Source organism: Mirounga leonina, unplaced genomic scaffold (genome assembly GCF_011800145.1).
Source record: "Mirounga leonina isolate KUSES-001 unplaced genomic scaffold, KU_Mleo_1.0 Mir_53, whole genome shotgun sequence".
NCBI lineage: Eukaryota > Metazoa > Chordata > Mammalia > Carnivora > Phocidae > Mirounga > Mirounga leonina.
Genome location: NW_023270807.1, coordinates 93,543,637 through 93,569,947, shown reverse-complemented (window position 1 = coordinate 93,569,947; position 26,311 = coordinate 93,543,637).

Genomic DNA, 26,311 nt, shown 5'->3' with positions numbered 1-26,311 from the left:
AGAATAGAATAGAATAGAATAGAATAGAATAGAATAGAATAGAATAGAATAGAAATACATCAAATTGTACTGCAGTTTTTTTCAATTAGATGCATGTATATGTTTATGTGTGTTTGCACTTGGGCTTGTGGATGATGACATAAAATGTAGTAAAACTGTGTGTCCTTGTCAAAACAAGGTTGAAAAACACTGCCCTTGAGAAATTCTCACACATATGAGCAAGGAGGCATATACAAGAATGTTTACCAGCACTGTTCTTAATAGCAAAAAGTTTTAAATATGTAAATATTCATCAAAAATAGAAAAGATAGATTATGGTAAACTCACGTAACAGAGTAACAGTAAATTTGCAGAATATACTGAACTCACTCTATGTGTGTCTAATTGGATAAATGTCAAAAACATAATTTTGAATGGAAAATGTAATGTCCAAGAGGTCTTATAAAATATGATGCCATTTTGAGGGACGCCTGGGTGGCTCAGTTGGTTAAGCGACTGCCTTCGGCTCAGGTCATGATCCTGGGATTGAATCCCGCATTGGGCTCCCCGCTGAGCAGGGAGTCTGCTTCTCCCTCTGACCCTCCCCTCTCTCATGTGTGCGCTCTCTCTCACTCATTCTCTCTCTCTCAAATAAATAAAATCTTAAAAAAAAAAACTGGCTTTAAAAAAATATATGATGCCATTTTGTTATATTCTTAGAAATCAAAATCATGCAGTTTGTAACACATGACCACCAGGTAAGCAGACGAGTAGTTACCTTGGGGAAAGAATAGAGGAGAGAGGGAAGGAGAGAGGGAGAAAGGAAAATTAAACTGTTGGCAGAGAGCTCTTCAATTCTCTTGGTAACATTTTCTTTTTCACCAATTTAATTCTTTAGAAAATTTGGCAAAATGCTGATGCTTGTATCTGCTTAGTATTATGTTAATTGCTATATTTTTTGACTATCTGAATTATTTGACTATCTGAACAAAACAAAGTATTGCATGAATCATGTCTATTCCATATCCTCAGCATCTAGGGCATGATTGGGATATAGTAGATGCCTAATTCATTGGCTAGTCAACCAATGGACTTTAGGATATTGATGCCATTAGATTGCATGCTAGAACCAGATATCTTGCATGAGATAAACTGGTAGAGTGCTCAGGCTTGTAGGAAGAGGGTGGGAAGGGTTGGCAGGTGACAACCTTATGACCAGTGGTTTTATTCCTTCCTAAGCACTCTATAGGAAATCAGGAGGAGAGTTCAGACATCCCAGATGATGTATTTTTTTTAATTATTGCAAAACTTTATTTTACTCCAGCAATGATACGTTATACTACAACCAATGTCTCAACGTGGAGAGAAACTGCCAAATAATGTATTTTTGATGGAGACGATAGCATGAAGAAAAATATCACCATCCCTCTTTCTTTAAGAATGCAAGGTCAGAGGGGCACCTGGGTGGCTCAGTCGTTAAGCGTCTGCGTTCGGCTCAGGTCATGATCCCAGGACCCTGGGATCAAGCGCCACGTTGGGCTCCCTGCTCGGCGGGAAGCCTGCTTCTCCTTCTCCCACTTTCCCTGCTTGTGTTCCCTCTCTCGCTGTGTCTCTCTCTGTCAAATAAATAAATAAAATCTTTAAAAAAAAAAAAAGAATGCAAGGTCAGAACCAAGAAGGGATGTTCTGTTGCTGGATTCTTTTCATCAGTGTCAGGAATTCCCAGGAGGATACCTTGATTCCCAAGAAATGAGGGGAAAGAGGTAAAACTTAGGGCATCAGGGGACAACCCAGTGTGCCTTAGACTGCCATGGAGCTGGAGATTCAGAGAAGGGGTGGGTGCAAAGAGAGAGAGAAAGAGGGTCTCAGCCTCAGGGGAATGGCTTGCCCTGACCACGTGTGGCTTTGTAAATTCCTCTGCATTTCTCCTAGTGTGAGGAGCTGAGGCAGCTGTACGCAGGATACTTCCCCTCCCAGGCTACAGCTGTGATGGATGTTCTTGCTCTCAGGGAGAGAACAGAAATAGGTTTGTGAAGGCATACAATTCCCTAGTTTAGAGAGAAAGAGAGAATTCACAGCTAGAGAAAGATTGTCCACACCAGTTCTTCCTTGTCTGAGATGCTGCCTCAGAGAATATGCAGCTCTAAGCCATTCAAGGTTGATTAAAAATGAAAATCACCTTAGTAGCTGATCACAGAGCTAAGGAATCAATTGGCCCCAAATGACGTTTCAGTGCTTGTTGAACCAGCCCATTGTTACTGATTAGGAGAGGTAGAGGGTATAGGGCATTTGCCTAGGGATAATTTTATAATCTTGAGTTTTCATCTTTTAAGAGAGGAATCTGATTTATTTTGACAAGGAAGAAGAGGAATTTTCCGTTCTCCTTTTTTTCCCTACCAGTGGCTTTGTGGGGTGGGGGATGGAGATAAGGGCTGTTCTCATTTGTAGAATGAGTGCACTGGCAGATCAGAACAAAATGCAGCGTGGACAGAGCAAGTCCAGGGCTGCAAGCGAGAGAGCAGAGAGGGGAAAGAGTGAAGGAAAAAGAATAGAGAAACAAAATAATGCCTAAAAGTTATTTGGGGGTTACTATAGATCGATCAGTTTATAGAATCTTATATACATTGCTTCATTTAACACTCTAACAACCCTAAGAAATAAGCACAGTAGAATTATTACAGATGAATACAGGGAGGTATAGAAAATTAAATAACTTGCCTGTGGGAGTCATTAGGTTTGCCCACCACTACTACAGTTCCCCTCCTTCTAAGTGCATGGTAGGATAGCATCCTTCTGCTTCCTGAAGGTAGGTGTCACCATTTGACTTGCTTTGTCTAATAAAATGAGTGGAGGTGACATATGCCACTACTGAACAGTTTTAGGAAACAGTGCTTCCTATGTCCTTGTTCCCTTCCCCTTGCCATGACAAACCAGAGACACTCCAGATGGCAGAGTTGTCAACAGCCTGGGTCCCAGAATGAAGAAACATGACCCAGTTCTGTACTGATCGGAAAACACAGCCTAAGATCTACTGCTTCAGCCCCTTCCATGATTTTGTAAGTAGCTAATTCAGCGAATTCCATCCCTTCTTGCTTAAAATACCTGCCATGTTTCCTGTTACCTTTCTTGACTGATACACTTAAGGAAGACTCCTGCAGAATCTTGACACAGTAAACCACTCCCTCCTTGACCTTCTCCCTTTGGCTTTGATGGCATTGTTATTTTCTGAATTTTCTTACTCCTTCCCAGTGTCCTTCACAGGTTTAGCACCCTCTGCCCTCCCTAAAATGTTGTTTTGTTTCAGATTTGATCTTGGCAGGCTTTTTTTTTTGTTGCACATTTTGCCCATAAATTTCTATTCACACATGTTCATTTATACTGTAATCTATATGGATGCCTGCCAATACGTTGATGGCTATTTTCAGACCTCCCTTCCAAGCTCTAGATCTGTGTTTGCAGCTACCAACTAGACATCTCCATCCAAGCACTACACAAATACCTAAAACTCAAATTGGAGCTATCCTCCTCAACACCACCAAACCTGCTCCTCCTCTGGGGTTTCACATCTCAGTTAATGTCATCACTATTCACTTCATGGTCTTCTTCAACTCCTTCTTCTCACTAATCCTCACACTTTACCTCCCATCTGTCAACTCTACTTAAGTAAATTTATGCTGTCCTCTTCTCAGCCACTTTTTAGTTCAGAAAATATATATTAAACACAGAAATATGTCAGGAACATCATGTCAGACAATGGTGAGTAAGATGTGGTTTCTGCCCTCAGAAAGCTTAGCTTAGTTCATGAATCATTACGTCTCACCCAGCCTATTGCAATAACCATCCGACACATGCATTGCTCCAATGTATCTTATTATTGCTAAAGTGATCTTTCTGTATTGAATACTGAGATTAGAGAGTCTTCTGTACTCAGAGCGATCTGGTTTTGAATGCCTGTTCTACTACTTCTTGGTTATGTACCCCAGTAACTCAAGTAAATTTTCTGTTATGTCCTTCTATGTGAAATAGACATAGGGTAGCCCATGTCAGTAAATGTTAACATAATTAAAATAAAAATCTGATCAAGTTACTAGCCAACTTATACTTCTTTTGTGAATCTTTATTGTGAATAAGATAAAGTCAAATCTCTTTATCATAGGGTGTTGAAATCGTAATGACCAGATAGAATGAATTTGACTTTATTTCTCTGCACCCCCATACACCCATCCTGTGTTCCTACCACACTGAATGACTTGTACTGAATGTATCTGTTATGTTCTTTCTGGCCTTTGTGTTCTTGAACATTCTGTTCTTTCTGTCTAGAACACTCTTCTCATGGTTCACTGTGGACTACTGCTCATTTTTTCAAGACTCGATTCATTCAGCAGCATTTATTGGTTATTTATCATTTCCTAGACACTGCTATAGGCACTGGGGACTCAAAATTTTATAAGATATTGTGTCTGTTTGGGAGGTCCTTACAGTTTAATGAGAGTAAGCAGGTCATTACAATACCAGGTGGTAGGAACTGTGATGAGCAGAAGAAGACAGAGGAAGACTATCTATCTCAGATTCAGAGAGTCCTGTGAGATTTTTGGGTTGAAGAGATGCCTGAGCTGAGTTTTAAAGGAGGAGATGGAGGAGAGGAATTGGAGAGTATAGTCAATGCTTTTGAGGAATTTGCTGTAGAAGGGAGAAGAGAAATAGGGTACAAACTCTTGGGGGAGTTGGGTCAAAAGAGGTTTGTGTGTGTGTGTGTTTTTTAAGATGAGAAATATAAAAACATGTTTCTATACTGATGTAAATGACCCAAATAACCCAATAAAGAAGCAGTAATTGATAGGGTAATGAGAGGGGAGAGTTGTAAAGTGGTGGCTTTGAGAGGACAAGAGAAGACACGATCCAGTGCACAAAGGAAGGACTTGGCTAGAGGTTGGAGCACGGAGTGGTAGAGGGGCTCATCTACAGTACCCTCATGTCTGCCTTCTCCTCTGGTATACGCCTTTTCATCTTTCTAGAAGCTCTTATTACCATCTTCCCAGCGTAGATGGGATTTTAACCATACCTCTGTAAGCAGAAAGCTCAAAAAAATGTCTGTAGAATGAATAATAAATGATGAATAACTTAGAGACTGCACCAGAATGTGCAAACCTAAAACACAAAACATGTCCAAAGGAAAAAATAATTGAATTACAAATTGCCTTTTGGAACACACTTACCCGTGAATTGAAAACTACCTTCAAATTTCTTTATTGCAAACAATTTGACCTTTAAATGAATTTAAATAATTTTGCCACTTTTTTGAGAGGGGATTATAAATGCTGTTTATAGATTTATCCATTTCAAAATAATAAATAGTAATTTCATTGTATATAGAGAAGCCCTCAGATTTTGGGATTTGGGTTTTTTTTTTTTTTTGCAAGCACCCATATTTTATTTTATTTATTTATTTTTTATTTTTTTTTAAAGATTTTATTTATTTACTTGACAGAGATAGTGAGAGCAGGAACACAAGCAGGGGGAGTGGGAGGAGAAGCAGCCTTCCCACTGAGCAGGGAGCCCGATGCGGGGCTCGATCCCAGGACCCTGGGACCATGACCTGAGCCCAAGGCAGACGCTTAACAACTGAGCCACCCAGGCGCCCCTATTTTTTTTTATTATGTTATGTTTATCACCATACATCATTAGTTTTTGATGTAGTGTTCCATGATTCATTGTTTGCATAGAACACCCAGTGCTCCATGCAGAACGTGCCCTCTTTAATACCCATCACCAGGCTAACCCATCCCCCCACCCCCCTCCCTTCTAGAACCCTCAGTTTGTTTTTCAGAGTCCATAGTCTCTCATGGTTCATCCCCCCCTCCGATTTCCCCTCCTTCATTTTTCCCTTCCTGCTATTTCTTTTTCTTCTTCTTTTTTTTTAACATATAATGTATTATTTGTTTCAGAGGTACAGGTCTGTGATTCAACAGTCTTACACAATTCACAGCGCTCACCATAGCACATACCCTCCCCAATGTCTATCCCCCAGCCACCCCATCCCTCCCACCCCCCACCACTCCAGCAACCCTCAGTTTGTTTCCTGAGATTAAGAATTCCTCATATCAGTGAGGTCATATGATACATGTCTTTCTCTGATTGACTTATTTCGCTCAGTATAATACCCTCCAGTTCCATCCACATCATTGCAAATGGCAAGATTTCATTCCTTTTGATGGCTGCATAATATTCCATTGTATAGATTTTGAGATTTTGAATATTTGCTCTGAACAACTCCATTAAAGAAAAAAAGTGGTTTTTTAAAGATTTTATTTACTTATTTGAGAGAGAGAGAGAGAGAGAAGAGAGCAGGAGTGAAGGGAGGGGCAGAGGGAGAGAGAGAAGCAGACAATCACCTGAGCGTGGAGCCCTATACTAGGGCTCAATCCCAGGACCCCCACCCAGATCATGACTGGAGCTGAAGTCAGACACTTAACCAATTGAGTCACCCAGGCACCCCTGAAGAAAAAAAATTTTAAGTGGAAAGATTAAATTATATAATTATTTATCACAGCACTGTTAATTTAAAAACAGAAAACAAAGTAACCTATAAGAGGAGATTAGATTTAAAATTTTATTAAATTTGGGGCACCTGGGTGGCTCAGTTGGTTAAGCGACTGCCTTCGGCTCAGGTCATGATCCTGGAGTCCCTGGATCGAGTCCCGCATCGGGCTCCCTGCTCGGCAGGGAGCCTGCTTCTCCCTCTGACCCTCCCCCCTCTCATGTGCTCTCTCTCTCTCATTCTCTCTGTCTCAAATAAATAAATAAAATCTTTAAAAAAAAAAGAATTTTATTAAATTTGATACAGCCACTGAAATTAATGAATAAAAGAATAGGTATATTTAACTATAAAAGCCTGTTTATGATATATATATTTAAGTGAAATAAATAGTTTACAAATCATATGTTCAATATTTGTTTTAGGAAAATATAGATCTATGTATTGGAAAAAATTCCTGGCATATCATATAATTTTCTCTGCATATTGGAAAAATCATAGGTGTTTTTTTCTTTTCTCTCTCCCTTTTTGCTTATCTAAATTTTCTAGTTTTTTGCAATGATATTACTCTTTATTTTAAAACATTATTTTTAATTGAGAAAAATATATTCGCTGCATATTCTATCACCTCTTACAGTCAACATTCTACCTACATGGCCTATAATTCTCCATCACTAACATCCTTAACAGACCACATTTTCCTTCACCTCTTAGAAGCAAAAAGTAGTTTACTCCAGCGTTAAATCTCTCCTGAAGTAAAATGCCGTTCATACAGTGTTAGCATTCATCTGGGAGGAGCGCGATGGTGTGGCAATCATTTTATATCCATTCTAGACCAGGAAATTTACATGTGATCTGGGTATGTTAGCAGTAAATGTTCATGGTCTTTGAGTGTCCTGCCTATCCTGAAAAATGCTCAGTAGCAGTGTTGCTGTTTCCTCAGGTGGTAAATTACTATTCATTTATCATCTTAGAATATTTCATTTTCTCCAATGCAAGTATGCTGTTTAAAAAGTAGGCTTCAGTTGTTTGAATGAGGGAAGGGAAGGTTTAAACTGGTGAATGCACTGTATCTCTAACACAGAATCTATAGCATCTCCAAAAGGGCATTGAAGAAGTGTTACACAACAAGTGTTAGTGTTTCCTGGTTTGGCTTGTCATAGGTAAAAGTAACATTTTCAATTTTATGTACTTAATGCCCTCCATCTTAGTTATCCTTAATTTCCACTGTAATCTTCTCCAAAATTAACCACCAATAGAGCATGAGCTTCCTCTCCAAACATAGCCTCCACCAGAGCTAAAATAGCAAGCTTCTGTTTTTCTTTCTATTTCTTCTTGGTCACAATCAGAGAAGAGAGAATTGAGTAAAATTCTTCTCTGTGAGGAGCATCCTAAACATAATTTGAATCCTCTTGGGAAAATAACATAACTCTAGATGAATAGCTGGCAGGGGTTTGGACTATTAATATTTTATATGGCCAGTGTTCCTTTAGCCCAAAATGAATTTTAATTAAGCAACTATGTGGACTTGTCTATAGGTCAGGTGATGGGAAGCAGGCTGTCATTTCGCCTCATACTGTATGTTTTCGTTGGTACTGGTGCTGAGGAATGCCAATGTGCGTGGCATAAGGGAGTGCAATAGGGAAAGACTCAGCAGAAAAATATTTTTTAAAAATAGCAAAAGAGAATGGGAAGGATCTGCACATTCATGGGGGGAGCACAGAATTATAAATATATGGGGAGTAAGTACCAGAGAGGAAAAAAACAGAGTAGAACAAGATTACAAGATTAATCAGATGTTGGATGCCCAGCTAATTGAGAAAATATCAGTCTTAGTCAAAGGGAAAGAAGTACAAACTAAAGATTTACAGAGCTTCTCCGATGTAGAAAATTAAGAAATGAGCACAGGAGAGTTATGATACTTCATGCACAACAAATGTTCAGGTATGGCACCCTTTCCACCCTTTGAAGGGATGACTTTGGAGTGAAACGAGCAGGGAGTACATCTAGGGGGGAATTGTAGCTTACTGGAAGGAAGAAGGCTTTGGAGGGGGAAAGATTTGAGAGTTGCTTCCCAACTGTGCCTCATGGAGCAAGATGCCTTTCCCCCACCCCACCCCAAATTGAGTCTGCTTTCTCTTATTTAAAATAGGCAGTTTAGCCTCTATCTCTTTGGAGTTTTATTATCTCTAAAAATAGATAGTATAATGCCTGGTGTATGATTGATGCTCCACAAAGAGTATCTATAATTATTTCAGAGGATGTCAAACCTTTAAATATAGCTTCCCAGGACATGCTTGATTACTCTGACTTTGGGTATAAAAAATATAGTGATAATAAACATGTTTGTCTAATGTAGCCAATGTCCTTCACTTTTTATGAACAAACCAATGTAATGCACACGTTAATTGATAAATAATGTTTTCTCATCGAGCATCATGATTCAGTGTTAAATATTATAAATATACTGTAAATACATTTTGCTTTCATTGTATAAATTTATGAAGTAGCAGAGACCAGAATGGAGAAATGGATAAGAATCAGCAACAGAGGATTTGATTTGAAAGATTGGCTGTGCCCACTTAATGTCCTGTGGCCCTGAGCAACTTGTTTAAACTCTGTTAAGTATCAATTTCTTCAACTCTATAAATGAACACAGTAAATATTATTGTCATTAGTAAGTAAGACATAAATAGGTGTCCAAGAGTGGGGGGCTAGTGGACTCAAGTCCTTACCTTGCCTAGTGTAGAGATGCAGGCTTATGGTAAGAACCTGGAGGGTCCAAAATGGACCTAAAAGCAGGCATTACGTTTGTAGGTATAAATTTGATTTTCTCTGCCCCTTGGTTAGGTGTTGAGAGCTCATTTCTTATTAAATAAATACTTTTGAAACTTATTTTTTTAAGTTACTGTTAGTTATGGTGGGATTTGCAAAGATGAATAAACCCAAGCACTGCTTCTGTAAAGCATACATCATCACCGAGATATATACAGAGACATACAAGTGAGAAAGTGACACATGTCATAAGACAAGTGTAGATAAAATGTTATAGGAGATTGGAAAATTATTACTTTCAGTTGGGGGTAATAGCGATGTGATAACTTATCACAGTTTTTCTAACCCAGCAAAATCTATATCTAAATATGGGGTTATTGAGACATGAACAAGCTCTGTGTTCCAATTCAGTCAGGGGACATTTGAGTACAAATTGGAATTGTGTCACGAACAGCACCAGAAACCAATATTTGGGTTCCTTTCAATTTAAGGTAAAAGATCAGTTTGTACTATTGAGTGGAAGTTCCAATGTGCAACAAAATATACTGATCGAACAAGCCAATCAGAAATTTTGGTTTTAATTCAGTTACCTCATAGATGATTAGCCTTAGAGAAGAGTGACCTAATTGTACAAGAATGTCTCAAATATGACAAGAGCAATAAACCAGAGATTAATCCTTACTAACAATCACTACAGAGAAGTCAGGCAACACTATTTATCTATACTCATCCACATGGAAAGCAAGTAGCTCCAAAGACTTAAAACCACTTCCCTGCATAATATAGCATCTTGTCTGCTGGGGGAAAAAAAAGTATAACCTTAATTGCAAATGGGCTCAGTACTCTCAGAGGAAGTATTTCTTATTTTGAATGAGGATCAGAATAGCAAGTTTTCCATTACTTGGCAAAACTAAACAATGACAGGACTTTTTTTCGATTTGATATGGATTTTGACCTATGAAATCTCTGACAGACTGTTTTTACATGTCTATAACCTCTGTGTCTCTTTAAGATTATGTAACTGAAATGTAGTTTAGACTATTTGAAGTCTCCATTATTTAGATTGTTTTAAATGTTAGTGATGAAAGAAATCAGTTTATTACATATTCCCTATCCTTATTTCCAGATATTCTGATTCAGTGAGTCTTGGGTGGGATCCAAGTGTTGGTATATGTCATAAATGGCCCCAAGTCATTCTGATGTAAGGAGTCCATGGACTGCACATGAGAAACCCTGCTATAGATTTACTAAGCTTGATGTAACGGCCTCCTTTAATCAAAGATTAGTAAGTTCTTTCTTCCTGCAGTTTCTATAACGCATCCTGTTCCCATTTTCACTCTTTCTTAAAAATGCCACTCATTTCTGGGCCAAATCTTTGCCATGCTGTGAAAAAGAAAAATACTCTCTCTGTGAAACTGTTTAAATGCTCAGAGTTAGTGGTCTTCCAAGTAGGTGTGTGCACCCTAAGATTTGCACAAGGAGATCCATTGGAGAAGGAAAAAAAAATAGCATTTCTATTTGCTTTTATCTAAAAAGAAAAATTAAACTTTATTAATCTCATTAGATTGGGGCAATAGTATAAGTGTGTCGTTTCTTTTTTTTAAGATTTATTTATTTATTTGAGAGAGAGAGAGAGAGCCAGGGGAGGGGCAGAGGGAAATGGATTGGGAATCTCAAGCACACTCTGTGCTGAGCGCGGAGCCTGACATGGGGCTCGATCCCAAAACCCTGGGATCATGACCTGAGCCGAAACCAAGAGTCAGACACCTAACCAACTGAGCCACCCAGGCACCCCAACTGTGTTGTTTCTAAGTAAATAAATATACAATAGAGGCATGCACCCTCAAACATTTTTTACTGGTAGGAATGAGTTATGAAGACATTGAGAACCAACTGCTTTAATCAGTAAGTTTCCCATTTTCCTAAAATTTTTAGCATTTATTATAGCCTTGTACCATTACTTACATGTAATGTACTTAGGTCCTCTTTTCCCATTTAGAATATAAACTGGAGGACAGTTTAATTCCCTCTTCCCACACCCAGCACTTCGCCCAGAGCTTTCAATTAGTGGGCGTTAAATAACTATTTGGAGATTAACTGACATGTTTCAAGTCTTTCGGTCTATTCATTCTCTAATGTCAATAAGATTGGCAGCACCACTGACTGCCCTTTCTTATCCGTTTTCATATGCTGTGTCAGTCAGAACAACTCTTCACTCATATTCCCCTAAGACGAACACATACATCGTTGTGTCAGCTCCAATCTACCTCTGATGGCTTCCTTACTTCCCCAGCCTCAGTTAGCTCCACTTGTTTTCCTGACTTTCCAGAATAATTCATCCATAATTCTGTCATAGTCGTTGCCATGCCGTGTGCAAGCCTGAGCTGTCCTGGATTCTAAGTTTACAAGGGAAAGACTTAGGTCTTATGTCTATAACATAAGAGACGCTCAATGTGTGTACTTGAATGCTTGGTTGAGTAATGAATGAAAGAACAAAAAAGCTGCCTTTTTTCTTTGTCTATGGAGGTAAAAAATCTTAGAAATATGCATATAAATTTAGAAGAAGAGAAAGCATAATTTTATCAACTTAAAGGGAGTTCTCACAGCATCTTTTCATCTCAGTACATGAATAAAGAATTGCTACGTTAGAACTAAAAAAATCAGGCAAGCTTTAGTCCAGTTTCCTTTCAAAGGTAGCAATTTCTAACTATTAAAAATGAGAAATGCCTTAAAGAATGCACAAGCACCCCAGAGTGCTGATGAGTTTATATGATGATTTTAGGAAATAAATGGATGACATTAACTATAAATGAAAGGATAAGAAATAATCTTAATTAAAGTTCATCTCTTTAGATCAACAATACAAGAAGTACCAGGTGTCGGTGAGGATGTGGAGAAAGAGAAATCCTCTTGCACTGTTGGTAGCAATGCAAGCTGGTGCAGCCACTCTGGAAAACAGTATGGAGGTTCCTCAAAAAGTTAAAAATAGAACTACCCTATGATCCAGCAATTGAACTACTAGATATTTACCCAAAGAATACAAAAATACTAATTCAAAGGGATACATGCACCCCGATGATTATAGCAGCGTTATCTACAATAACCAAAGTATGGAAACAGCCGAAATATCCATCAACCGATAAATGGATAAAGAAGATGTGGGGTGTGTATGATAACATTTTATCTACACACACACACACACACATAATGATATTACTGAGCCATAAAAGGAATGAAATCTTGCCATCTGCAATGACATGAATGGAGGTAAGGAGTATTACGCTGAACAAAGTAAGTCACTCAGAGAAAGACAAATACCATGTGATTTCATTCATATGTAGAATTTAAGAAACAAAACAAAGGAGCAGAGGGAAAACGGGAGGCAAACGAAGAAACAGACTCTTAACTATAGAGAACAAACTGATGGTCACTGGAGGGGAGGTGGGTTAAACAGATGATGGGGTAAAGGGGGGCACTTGTGATGAGCACAGGATGTTGTATGGAAATATTGAATCACTAAATTGTACACCTGAAACTAATATTACACTTATGTTAACTAACTGGAATTTAAATAAAAACTTAAAAAAATAAATGAATCTCTGTCCAGGTTTTTCTTTTTTTAAGCGAACATTTGAACACAGTATTTTGAAATTTTCTATAGTTATATTATTCCAATACATTTTTAAACCTCCTATTTCCTAGCAGCTGAGCATGACACCATCACATTAAGTGTATATTTCTAGAATGATCCCAACTGAGGTGTTTTATAATATGTTCAGGTTGCTTTTCTATATTCTATGCCTAAAACCCTAAAGAGATTACCAAAAGACTTTTGAGCCCAGGAAGTGATTGGAAGGCCTGATTTTATCCTGAAGAAGATGGACAAAATGTCCTGATCTTTAAAATAAATGAATGTTTATACCTATCATCGGTAGGTATGATTCCCTTCCTTTCCCTTCCCTTCCTTTCCCTTCCTTCCTTTTCTCCTTTCCTCTTTTCTTCCCCCCTACCCTCCCTCTCTTCCTTCCTTCCCTTCTGGCAAATCCAGTGATAGAGGCAAATAATAAGGCTGTAGAAAGCAGCTGTTATTCAAAACTATAAAACTATTCAAAACTTTGTCTGAAGCCGTCCATGTGAAAGGTCGTAGTAGCTTCAGGTAGGAAGATGATAGCATCTTTATTTTACTTCTGATTTTAGGGAGAATGTATTCAATCTTTCACAATTAACTGTGGTATTAGCTCTTTGTTTTTCATAGTTGTTCTTTATCAAACTGAGGAAGTTCCCTTCTAGTTCTAGATTATTGAGAGATTTTTTTCAGGAATAGATATTAGACTTTGTCAAATTTTTTTTTCTTCATCTTTTGAGATAATATACATATTTTTTTAGTTTATGAAAATGGTGATTACATTGATTGATTTTCAAATGTTAACCAGTCTTGTATTCCTCAGAAAAACCATACTTGATATCTACTCTCACCACTAGAACAAGAACTGAGTTTTTCACAGTTGTAGAATATGAGCTCTGCATACAAAGCCAATTTATCTTTATGCACAAGCAATGAGCAATCAGAAATTGAAATTTTAAAGCATACTGTTCACAATAATATAAAAATTATGAACTTAGTGATAAATCTGACAAAAAATGTGTAAGACTTGTACACCAAAAACTATAAATATTCCTGAGAGAAATTAATGAAATTAAAGGATATCTAAACAAATGTAGAGATATACCCTGTTCATGGGTTAAAAGAGTCAATATTAAGACACTAATTCTCTCAAAATTGATCTACAGGTTGCAAACAAACCCACTCAAAATTCTAGTAGTCTATTTTGTAAAGACGGATAATCTGATTCTAAAATTCATATCCAAGTGCCAAGAACCAAGAACAGATAAAACAAATTTGAAAAAGAAGAGCAAATTTGGATAATATTTTAAGACTGTTTATAAAGTGATGGTAATCAACACAGTGTGGTATCAACATAAAAATAGATAGATAAAGGGAACAGAATAGAGAATCTGGAAATAGACTGCACATATATGGACAACTGATATCTGACAAAGGTACAAAGCAACTCAACGGAGAACTCAAAGCAACAAATGGCTTTGGAAAAATTGTATATCCACATGCCCTCTCCCCCAAAATGAACTTTGAGCTATACATCACACCATAGACAAAAATTAGATCAAAGGGAATCATAGAAGTAAATGTCAAACCTGAAACGATAACATTTTCTGAAGAAAACATAGGTGAAATTATCATGAACTTGGGTTAGGCAAAGATTTCTTAGATTCCACACTGGACACACCAAACATAAAAGAAAAAAAATGGTAACAAGACTTCATCAAAATTAAAACCCTTAGCTCTTCAAAAGATGCTGTTAAGAGAATGAAAAGACAAACTGAGAAAATATTTGGAAGATATCTATGATATCTATGTGTCCAGTATATATAAAATTCTCAAAACTCAGTAGTAAGGGAAAAAAAAAAAAACAGTAATAAGGAAAAAAAAAACAATTAAAAAAAATGATCAGGGTGCCTGGCTGGCTCAGTCGTAGGGCATGTGACTCTTGATCTCGGCATTGTGGGTTCAAGCCCCAAGTTGGGCGTGGAGCCTACTTTAAAAAAATGATCAAAATATTTGACTAGGCGTTTCACTAAAGAAGACATAGGGATGGCAAATAAGCATATGAAAAGATCCTCAGGATCTTTAGTCATTAGGGAAACACAAATTAAAACCACAATTAGATACCTGTTAGAATGGCTAAAATGAAAAAGACTAATCATGCCAAACACTGGCAAAAGTATGAAAGAATTGGCACTCTCATTCACTGCTGCTGGGAGTATAAAATGGTGTGACCTTTTGGAAAAGTTCATTGGTTTCTTAAAAGATAAACCTTCACCTTCTATAGGATCCAGCCATTCCTGGATCAAAAGCATCTGCCCACATGAAGAATTATATACAAATGTTCACAGCAGCCCCATTAAAGATAGCCCCAAGCTGGACATAATTCATATGTCATCTATAGATGAATAGATAAATAAATTGTGGTTATTCATAAAATAGAAAACCACTCAGTAAAAAAAAAGAAATGAACTACTAACATATGCAGTGACATTGGTGAATCAGAATAATGTTGAGTGAAAGAAGCTAGACATAAAAGAATCCATACTGTATGATGTCATTTATATAAAATTTTTTAAAAATGCAAATTAACCTATGTTGACAGAAAGTAAGTTAGTAGTTGCCTGGGGATGGAAGTAGAGGATGGAGAGGGTGGGATGGATTATAAAGAATGACAGGAAGCTTTTGGGGATGAGGGATCCATTCATGGTCTTGTTTATGGTAATGACTTCACAGTTTGTATACATATGCCAAAACTTTTTAAATTGTACTTATTTTTGTACAAAATTATACAAAAATTTTAAATTATCCATTTTCAATATGTGCAGTTGATTGCCTGCCAATTATACCTCAAACAAATCTGAGGTATGTGTGCCTGTTAGAATCAAATAAAGCATTTTAGAATTTTAAAACCAAAAGTGACTATTAAAAAGCTTGTTTTATAATTGTGTTTATTTTATTTTTTTAAAATTAATAGGTGAAATAAAAAGAATTATTTTCTCAAAATAAAATTCTAAGAGGACCTGGTCATCCCACTAGTTCCTGGGTGAGTGTCTTTGCCTTCTAAGATAGTTGGATCCAGGCATACACCTCCACAGTTTATTCACAATAAGTTGTATTTAGGCTAATTTCCCATATACTCCCACATATTGTTAAAAGCTTTATTGCTTCTTCACCTTTGATTCTTGCTAAAATGTTATTGCTTCCTACGACTCTGCTCAGAGTCAAGTAGAGCCAAGTGACATGAAGTCATGCTGTGTGTCAGCCACTGTTTCTGTAAAAGTCCTCACTCATTGCCAATGATTCAAAGACACCCCTTTAAATTTTATAATAGCTTCTTTATGGTTGGATCGTCTTTAATCATTCATGATGTAGAAACAAGAAAGGAAAGCCAGATCTCTTTAGATTCGGTATTCTAACAAAATGAAAAATAGCATATAAAATATACTTAGCAAATTGCCAAGCATCTTGCAACCAATAGTCTTTATTATTATTACCTCTTTATCATTGGGTCCTGATAAATGTCCATCTGTCTGTCTGGCTATGAGCCTCACCCTCCTCGGTGTCTGTTTCCAGACAGAGAAAACTACCAAACTTCCTAAAACAAAAACAAACACAAAAACTAGGAAGTGATGTAGCTTGGGTTTCAAGCCCTGTCTGCCTGCCTCACTGTATGTTGAAACACATAGTAGATTCTCATAGTAGGTGCTCAGTATTTCTGGAATTGAATAGAATTGAAGCTTGTATCAGGAAGAGGGGATGGTTGCATGCCAATATTTATTTTGCCTAACATGACCTTGTATGTGGCTTCCTTAACAAAAGGCAACGCAGTTTAATTTCTCTGTGGTTCCCTGAGTAATTTCCCACTGCATTCGCTATGTATCCCACCATCACTTGCCAAAAGCCAGATGCTCTTTTTTGATCTATATTTGCTCAGTAGTTGTATTGTGCATGCTATCAATTGGTCAGTTGGGACTCATAATATTTATTCCTTTATGATTCAAACAATACTAATTCTGTTGGGGGAAGAGAGCAGTTGTTGATGAAATATTTTGGCCTGAAGATCTTATTCTGTAAAACTTCAGCCTTGTGCTTACATTTCCCTTTCACAAACATTAGAAGTAAAAAAATCCTTCTTCCTTATTCTCAATTTTGTTATAAGCCTAAAATTTCTCAAAAAAAAATAATCTTTAAGGGACACCTGGGTGGCTCAGTCGGTTAGGCATCTGACTCTTGATTTTTGGCTCAGGTCATGATCTCAGGGTCCTGAGATGGAGCCCCATGTGGGACTCTGCAGTCAGCGGGGAGTCTGTTTGGGACTCTGTCTCTCCCTCTGCCTCCCCCTGCAAAAAAATAAATCTTTTAAAAAATGATCTTTACATTTTTAAAAATATTTTATTTATTTCATTTGAGAGAGAGAGAGAGAGACAGACAGAGAGAACACAAGCTGGGGGAGAGGCAGAGTGAGAGGGAGAAGCAGACTCCCCACTGAGCTGGGAGCCCTATGTGTGGTTGGATCCCAGGACCTGGAGATCAAGACCTGAGCCCAAGGCAGATGCTTAACCATCTGAGCTACCCAGGCACCCCTAAAAATATCCTTTTCTCTTCTTCTCATTTGCATTGCATTCCACATCCCACTCCCATCCTAGAGAAACCAGGAAAAAAATTCAGACTATAAACTTTTAAATATTTTACATGATAATAGCTTGGCGAGTGGTGTGTGTGTGTATGATTTGTGCTTGTTATAAAAATATTCTTTAGTTGATATTGGTATATTAATTTTTAAAAATCGAATTTTCCAAAAATATTGTGGGGGAAAGACCCAACATGTCATAAGTGCCTACTATGTACATGAGGTTTTTGCATAGTACGAGCAATCTTGTAAGAGATACTAGAAAAATCGAGGCTCTGAGAAATGAAGGGAATTGTCACATTGCAAGTAGCACAATCTGGATTATTTGATCCCAGCTGTGCCTATTTTAATGTTCCACACTAAAGTTACGGAGTGAAAAGAGGATTCTCATCTTGGGAAAGTTGCTGCTGTCTACTTGTGTTAACACCCTTCCTACCTTGAGTCTGTTCTCCTCAAAGGCAGGAGGAATTAAAGCTAGTTTCAGAGAAACAAAGTTTAGTTCAGAAGTAATGTTGACCCTAATGAGGGAGCAGAGGTGGCTCATCTCTCTGCTTTTTGTTACCCACAGGGAAGCTCTAGTAAATGTTGGAGCAGACCTGTGTGAAAGAATTGTCAGGGCCACTCATGAACTCCCTGGGGGCTGTTCATATCATGGTGGCCACTCTGAAGCCTCTGTGGTTCTACTCTGGAAAGGCAGAGTGGAAAAGGTAAAAAGGCAATCAGTGGAGAAAAGACTCATTAGAAGGGTATTGTAATTTGAAAAAAAAAAAACAAAAGCAACAGGCAGAGAACATAAGGTTTGAAGGTCAATGATATGTTTCATTAGCTCCTCTGAGCTTCTAATGGAATATGGATTGGTTTGCCCTGTGAAGGCTGGTTACAGCATAAGTCAGTGGTAATGTTCTTCTTGCAGAATACATTATCAAACTTGTTCTCCTGCCATAGCTGATACATCATCGTTTTACAGTAAGGCAAGCATAAATGGCATAGTAAATTTTTTCAAGAAAGAAAAATAAGAGGGAAGCAATTCGACAAGTTTATAAATCTCCTCTTTTATAAATGTACTCTCAACACTTCATATATTCACCTAATTTGAACAATACTTTTGAGTTGTAGGACACAAGGGTACCATTCCCAGCTTTTGGTTGGGAAAATTTAGATGATATAACCAAGTTATTTAGCCAAAGCCTTATATGGGTTTGTAACAGAAAGACATAGGTCTCCCAACCCATGTGCTGTCAGTTACTAGTTGGACTTAGTATGTTTCCCTCCTGCCAGGAAAGACAGTGCAGTTGACTGTGGTTTCTGGTGCTTAGCTGCCCTGGAGCAACACGTCACCACTGTTTTGAATTATCATCATCATTAAAAATTAGTACGCCTCGGAAGTAATGGTCATATACCAAAAAGATAAGAGAAGAAAATTTAAAGATAGTCTTTAAGGACATCAACATCCATGAATGAGACTCAAGCAGTACCACTGCTGAGCTTGACATTGATTTTTCTTGTCAACTAAAGATTTCTCCAAATATGAATTAAACAACTCTGAAGGAGGAACTAGGGAATCCATCAATGTCTTTCTTACTAGGAAAGGATTTTTACACCAGTAGTTCCATGTCTATTTTATCAGGGTTCCATTGAAAAGAGGAAGAATATATATATATATTTTTTTTTACTGTTCAAGTCATTTAGATCAGAAATAGTCTTTTGGGTTAACCTGCCTGACCCATAATGCCTGCAATTGGCACTAAAAAAAAAAAAAAATGTGCTTATTAGAATTGCTTTGAATTTTGAATTGACAGAAATTGGTGTGCTCACACTGCCCTGTGTTCTGACAAAGTCACATTGCCCAGGGGAAATATTGAAAGAGGACCTGACACCGAGAGCAAGAGAAATTTTTTTTTCTCTAAATTCTTTTTTCTTGAATTTTGAAACTACAAAAGAATGTCACTTATTTCAATGTTTCCCTCCCTCTTTAAGAAAAGAGAAAATATTTTAATCATTATAGAATATGATTCAACAAATCTCTCAGATTCACAACTTCATTTTTTGCCTTTTGAAATTTATATGAAATGATTCTATAGTGATTGATTTGTAGCCTGACCCAGTTTTCTGGGCTGAAGTAGAACACAGTGTGTCAGGTTCCCCAGAGATGTGATAGTGAAGTGGTTTGAATTCAGGTGCTGGAATTGGACAGATGTGGAATCAGTCCTCATCTCTGTCATGCACAGGCTTGTGCACACTGGACACTTATGTAATCACTCTGGGCACATTTCTTGATCAGTAAAGTTGGTATTGCAATAAGAAGTATTTTTCCAAAATATTATCTTATGTAATACCAGAAAGTATCTAACAAACAGTACACCCACTATAAACATTAGCCATGATTATGACCGTTACTTGTGTTGGAAGAATTGATGAGGTTTCTAAGACAGATCACTGAGGATGGAAGGAATCATCCAACTACAAAGGGTTAGAGCATGTATTGACTGGTGGTGTAATTGGAACTGGGGATGAGGTACAAGTGAGGTCAACTCCTCATGGAGCTGATGGAGATGCAGGCTTGACAGCCAGCAGGGACATGGAGAGCCCAGGTGGAAGGCTCTAAAATCATTGCCCAGAATTCTCCTGGTGATGCCACCAGACCCAGCTTGGACACCCCCTGCCTTTGCTGACCCTTCAAAGTGCCTGGTGTTGCTGCCGTTCGTGGAAGGCATAAATTCTCACTTTGCCTCCTCATTTGAATCACAGTCTTTAAATTCAGAGTTTTGAATAGATGGTTCTGATCGGTGAAATGGCCCAGAAGAGCAGGCACATCTCTTCACTTTCTAAATGGGAGTCAGTTCTACCCACTGTGACTTATAGGGTGGAAAAACCCAAGTACAGGAAGGAAAATGACATGCTGACCAGCCTAAATGCTTTGTGCCCTGTAAGTGGATAAGAGCAATGTCAGGTTTATTTCAGAACAAAAGTACTTGTGTGAGTCATTCTGCAAAACGATCCATGCTTAGAGTGTAGGTTGGGAAGTTCAACAGTTAAACTGACTGAGTTATCTAGTGCCTGAGGCCCCTTTTTGCTCATTCTGTTCTGGAAGACATCTGGCCTATCTCCATGACAGCCCCCCAGCTATCTCCGTGAGCTCTCTGAATGCTTATGGGAAAAGCTGGGGGTTGACCTGTTTGTGAATTAAAGCAGTTTCCCTGCTCTTGATGTGAAACAGTTTTTCCCAGGTTGAAAGGGAGAAGGTAGTATAGGGTTTTTGATTTGGAAAAAGGAGACACCCACTAAGTTTAGAATTATTCCCCTACCCTACTACCTCCAAGCCATAGCCCAGACTCTTGGGTTCCCATGTTTGGGGGCAGGGAGGAGGAAGTCTTTGAATCTCTTCCTTAAATCAGTTTACCCAGATTTAGTCTAAATGGAGAACATAAAAATAATTTTACCAATTATTGATGCTTTAAAAATAAACATGGTTTTATGTAAAAGGAATGTAATTTAATAAAACAGAATTTTGAAAAAAAATAGAAATAATGGATAAGTTTATTATCCCACCATTCTAATAAAACCACTTTGAGCCTTTTGGCCTATTTTCTGTCCCACAGCCTCTGCTGTTAAAAGGCATCTGGCTGGGGGGTACCTGGGGGGCTCAGTTGGTTAAGTGTCCAACTCTTGATTTCAGCTCAGGTCACGATCTCCGAGTTGTGAGATCGAGTCCCAAGTTGGGCTCCACACTGAGCATGGAGCCTGCTTAAGATTCTCTCTCTCCTCTCTCTCTCTGCTCCTCCAGTCTCTCTATCTCTCTCTCTCCCTTTCTAAAAAAAGAAAAAAAAAAGGTATCTCATTATTCCCCAAAACTGTCCTTATAAAGTGGAATTTGAGGATCAGCTCCAGGTGTATATGTGTATCTTTGGAGGTTGGGGCAAATGGAGAGGGAGCAAGCCCTGGATATTTGCAACAGGATTGTGAAACCGTCTTGGTTCTTTACAAGTGCTGTGACCTGAGCGATCAGTTGACCTCTGTGACTCTTATCTGCCCATTGGTGACAATGCCAATCATACATGGTTGATATGCAAATCACTGGAGAGCAGTAAAGCCATGGATGTAGCAGTGGAGACATGCATACACATGGGCACAGAAGGAAAAGAAAAAACAAAGATCCCGACTTACTTCCTTTATCCTCCATGGAGTAGGCAACTCATGAGGAACATCCACACTCTAATTATGCTTATTAGAGATAGTGGCTTTTATCTAACCAATATTTAAATATAGTACTTTCTACGTGTCAGGCCCAGTTCTTAGGGTTTTATAAATTAGCTCATTTATCCTCTTAACAACTGAGGGGATGATATTATTTCACAGCTGAGGCCACAGAGTGCAGAACATATACGTCACTTACAGACCTCAGGTCCCACAGCTGGTAAATAGCAGGGCTGGGGTTCAAATGCAGCAGCCTAGACCCAAATCCATACTCTGATCCCCACACTATACTGCCCTTTACTGAGCTGGGGAATAACAAAACAAACCTTCATGCTGTTCCAGCCCAGTGCTCTCCTTGGAGTTGCCATAGCCTTTCTTCTTAGGCAGTTGTATGGGCTCTTGTTCTCCTGAAATCACCGGAAAAACAATTCTAAACTTAACATCTTTCCTTTAGGGTCTTATCAATGGTGAGCAACTCAGTGTTGCTTTGCAGGCTGGGTTAGGTCTGTGCAAAGCAAACCAGAAAGAAGACACATCCATGTTGAAGCACGGACCTTTCTCAGGATTATTCGCTCCATGTGGCCATTTCCTAGACCTCATTTAAAAATAGATAGGTAACAAAACAATCTAAAGCATTTCCAGATAGGAAGATGAGATAAAAGAGTACAATTTTACCGGCCTAAACAAAAACCCAATAGCACAAAACTACCGCAAGTTCCTTTGAATAAAAATTTTTAAACTCTCAAAGAAAGAAGTAAGTGTTGACACAGATTTAAGTGCAAGGAGTGCTTCTTATCAAGAGGCTACAGGTGAGGTCTTCTGGGGAGTAGAATCCTCAGCTGAAAATTTCTTGTGGGAGAAATCTCACCCTGAGAAATAAGTACCTTCAGGTAAATTGTGCAGAGTTCCCACTGGGGATGGGGAGAGGAGAGAGTGCTGGCTGTTCAGCCCGTAGGGGCAACATACTCTTTTCCTTGAGCAGACACCCAGGAACTGCTTCCTTACAAACTGCATCCCTCAACAAGAGATGCGCTCATTTTGTAAATAGCAAAATTGACAGCCTGAGGAGCTATGTCTAAATTTCCGCGGGGAACAGACCTCTGGTCTCCAAAATATCCTAAAAGACTCTTCCTTGAATCAATCTTCTCCCTCCCTCCCTCCTTTCCTTCCTTCCTTCCTTCCTCCTTCCTTTTTCCCTCCCTCCCTCCCTCTTTCTCTAACATTTCCTCTCAACTCTTTTTGCCAGTTGGATTAGAGAATGTTAAAAAACAAAACCAAACAAACAAAAAAATTAAAACCTCTTTTCCTGGGAATTGTCAAAGAGAAAGCCACATTCTCATATAGTAACAGTTATAAGAGACACTGTCCTTGTCAAGCACCTAATGTGTGCAAGATACTTTATAGTCACTGTTTCTATTCCTAACACAAACACTAACAAGTAGTTGTGGTTAATCTCATTTTATAGATGAGGAGAGTGAAGCACTCAGAAGTAAGGAACTTGCTGAAGGTCACACAGTGACCTTGGATTAGAGCTGGGATCGGAAGGGAGGTGCACATGGAGGCAAAATCCATGTTTCTTTCTCATGCAGTCCGTCCTGAAAACCCAGAGGACAGGCTTGGGGTAGATTTGCTGTTTAAAATGGAGAGATTGCAGAAAGAACTATTTAACTCAAGACCAAATGGTTGATTCCCTGAAGTATTTGGTTTCACTGAATCTAAGGAGCTGTTGCACGCTGGCTTTTTTGCCTATCGGTGAGCCATGACAAGAAAAATAATTTTTATGAGGTATGTGCTCCTGATGCCACAGCTCCAAACGGCCAGTGAATGAATGAGTGAAATGTAGCTCAGAAGGAAAGTGGAAACAGGAAGCAGTGTGGCCTCTCAGAAGTGATGCAATGCCCTCCTCCCACCCCACAGTCTATAAAACATCTTCAGAACAGGCGTCTTCTAGAATGGCGAGACTCAGAGAGCTTAGTGCCTAATGAGTCCAGGCATTTCCTAACCATATGTCATGACAATCCCTTTAGACCAGAGCGCACTGAGTTATTCCCCCTACCAAGTAATTAACCTGCGTGACATCCCTTCTCCCACACCTCCTCCCACCCTCGCACGTGGCTCCTTAATGGGAACATGCGGCACTGTAACGTGCTTAGTGGTGCCAGGCGTGCGGTGTAAATCTATCTAAGGAGTAGGAGACAGTCATGGAGGAAGAAACCTCTCTGTGCCTTGAGTAACTCAGGAAGAGAGAAGTCAAATAGCTAGTGGATAAAAGGCTTTACTTTAGCTTGTCATTGCTGCTCCTTAATCGAGAAATTGTCCCTAGAAAAGGAAATTGTGAATTTTGTGGTACTGGGTACTCTTCCAGGGTTTTAACACTGAACAGATATCCACCAAGCAATATCCGAATCACTCCAGGAGTTTGCACAAAGTCCTGCGTCCCGGTCCAGCATTGTGCCAGTATTAATTCTTCCCGCCTCCTTCTTTGGATCAGGCTCCAGTTGGCAGTGGCATCACTGCCTTTCTGTGTTGATCTTATTGCTTCCTGTTTTTGGAGTCGAGCTTCTTTCTTTAGGGTGGTATGAGGACAAGAGGAATAGAACTAGAGTTTAGCCACCAGACAGATGTCAATGACGCCCCAGTTGTCAAGCCTGGAGAGTTGAGCGGCTGCATTCCCTCCTAGGCAGCCGGATCATGATAAAGCTTCAGGTACCAGTTTGCAAGCATTAGCCAACACTTTGCAACCTTAGGAATGTTCCCATCCAGGAGTATTTCATGGCTCCCAGGCAGCCAGGGAAGATGTCAGGATCTCTCTCCCTCTCTCCCCTCTCTTTCTCCCTCTTGCCTCTCTTTCCCTTTCACTCCTTCTTTCTTTTCTCAGACTCTGGCAAATATGAAGAAATTCAAGGATTCAATAATAAGAGTAGCAAGTGCTCAGAAAGATGGAAAAGTTTAAAAAAGAAAATAAATGGCACCAGGAAATCATACAGTTTACAAATAAACGCTATTAATACATTTTTATACAGCCTCCCAGCTCATTTCTATGTGTGGGAGGGGGAGGAAGGCGTGAAATTATCAAACCTTTCTAAGAATTATTGTGCTTCATCTTGCAAAGGTAAATATAATTTACCATGAAATGATGTTGAAGTGTGAGGACTGAATTATAATATTTCCCATTGGCCACCCTAACACCTATATTCTTCATATTTTAGCATAATATTTTATAACAATTTTAGTTTCATAAACAAGAAAAAATAGTATGAAGTATTTCTGTTCACACTGAACCCACATCCCCAAATGTTAATATCTTACCACATTTGCTTTATCATTCAATCTGTCTTACGTTCTCTTCCATGGATGATAGATAATAAATAGATAGGTAGGTGGGTAGATAGATGGGTAGATAGATTTTTTCTAAACTATTTGAGAGTAAGTTGCAAGTTTCAGACCTAGTACCCATTTACTGATGAATACCTCAGTGTGTATTTCCTAAAAATAAGAGCATTCTTTTATATAACCATACGCATGTATCAAAATCAGGAAATTAACATTGATACAGAAATATTATCTAATCTACAGACTTTTTCAAATATTTCCAGTTATCCCACGAATATCCTTTATGGCAAAAAGAGATTGCGTGTGTGTGTGCATATTTCATGTTTCTGATTTGGAACCCAATCTAGGACTACACATCTAATTTAATTCCTATGCTTTTTTAGTTTCCTTTAATATGGAAAACTTCTCAGCCTTACTTTTTTGGTCATGCCATTTTTGGAGAGCCATTTATTTTGTAGAATGTCCTTCAGTTTAAGTTAGTTTGATGTTTCCTTATAGCTAGATTGAAGCTTTACATTTTTGGCAAAAATACCATAAAATATTGCATCTTTCTCAGCATATCATATTAGGAGAGACATAATAACTATCCTATTACTTGATGATATTAACCATAATTACCAGCTTTAGGTGGTATCTTCCATATTTCTTCACTGTAAAGTTACTATTTTTAACCTTTTTCATTAATAAGTTTCTTATGGAAGAAATAAGTATCTCTCATAAGAATATATATATATATATTCATATATACATATATACATATATACATTATATATATATACATATATATATAATATTTTTTCTTGGTCCTTCAGATTGTATCCTGAATATGGTAAATTATGAAGATTCTAGATTCTATTATTTTTCTCCAACAAGTATTGCTTTCTTCAAGCAATGGAATTGACAATATTAATAGATTTAGAAATTGTGTTAGGCGCTGTCCTGGACACCTAACAGAGAATAAGACAGAGAAGTTCTTCAGCCTCATGGAAAGAAAAAGAGGTGACTGACAATGAGCAAGTACACAAATAGGTAAAACATCACCAATGTAATTGGTGTGATGAAGAGAATAAATATGATAGTCCACTAAACTAGGGGTTGATCAACTTTTTATGTAAAGCGTCAGATAGTAATTTATTTTAGACTTTTCAACTATTAAACTTGGCCAGTGTAGCACCAAAGTAGCCATAGATGATACATAAATGAATGAGCATGGTTATGTTCCAATAAAACTTTATCCAAA